Here is a 1090-nt window from a genome sequence, read left to right on the forward strand (position 1 = left end):
CTATCTATCTATCTATCTATCTGCTTTTGAAGGGGTGTAACACTGGTATGGCTATATCAGGTATAGTATATAGTATTTACATCGACTTTTATAGGCCTAAGGTGTTAAACTCTATGAATGTAACGGTTTCTGTCGTGAGAAACGTAAGTTTTTTTTACTCCTTCCGCTTTGCAGTGGCTAACCAATCTCAACGCCAAACTCTGTTCAAAAATATCACAAAACCGGACACGTCTAAATAAGGAAACACTAGCATTTTACTCGCCCCCTTGGCAAAAACCAAACGTTGGTAACGTCGCGAAATTTGATAAATTCAAGATATCTGTTAAACTTGGAATGTCCCAGAAGCTCCAGTTAACGTTGGTTCCTATTTACCACAACGTTAACGTCACCACCATAACCAACGACGTAATCACATTTTTTTGGTATTCTGACGAATTTGTAGAATACTTGAAAGGTTGTATGTACGCCGAATGACACGCGGATCTAGTTTATACAAGAAAGGCCTTAAGTCGTGTCTCTGTGTGTACATACCTCGGCGTGAAACTAAGATTATCTTCAATTGGGAGAATTTGTACTGGACTTCGGTTCGTCGTGCAAGACAACAGCGCGTGCCGCCGTAAAACCTTCACCCCTCGAGAACGGAGTCAACTCAACTCAGACCCAGTCTGCTCCGCTGTCATAGTCTGAATGTAATAAGATGTATACAACAACATTAACCGAGAGAAAACTCTTCCTGTTGACAGTCTTGTGACATGTGACATGTGACGTAGTCAACTTCTTTGGCGGTTTATTGGCGGTTCATAAACAACGCCCCGGTGCATTACCGCCCCCTGCTGGTATGGAGGGTGGACAAATCTCTATCAGCCCATGTATGACATTCACATATTTATCACAATGATAAATAACAATAAATAAATAAACTCATATAGCATATTCTCAATGATATTTATTTTTCTAAGGTACTGAAATTGTACTTGATCATTTCAAGTGACTATTTTTGTGAATCTGGCATAGCCAGACCTTCCTCCACAGCGCCGCGGAGGAGGGCCTGGCTAGTCCACGCAGCATTCTGGGATGGGAGAAAAACACG

The 1090-nt window shown here is 41.6% G+C and overlaps 1 protein-coding gene across 1 annotated transcript in view; it reads right to left on the minus strand.

The window, feature by feature from the left end:
* The window catches only part of wdr91 (WD repeat domain 91), a 23089-nt gene extending 22309 nt beyond the window's left edge, over positions 1 to 780 (minus strand). Inside the window, exon 1 of the mRNA XM_032539096.1 lies at positions 532 to 780. The gene's annotated coding sequence lies outside the window, so the exon portion shown is untranslated. The remainder of the gene's footprint in view (positions 1 to 531) is intronic.
* Positions 781 to 1090: the final 310 nt, after the last annotated feature.

Source organism: Etheostoma spectabile, chromosome 16, assembly GCF_008692095.1.
Source record: "Etheostoma spectabile isolate EspeVRDwgs_2016 chromosome 16, UIUC_Espe_1.0, whole genome shotgun sequence".
In the NCBI taxonomy this organism is placed as follows: Eukaryota; Metazoa; Chordata; class Actinopteri; order Perciformes; family Percidae; genus Etheostoma; species Etheostoma spectabile.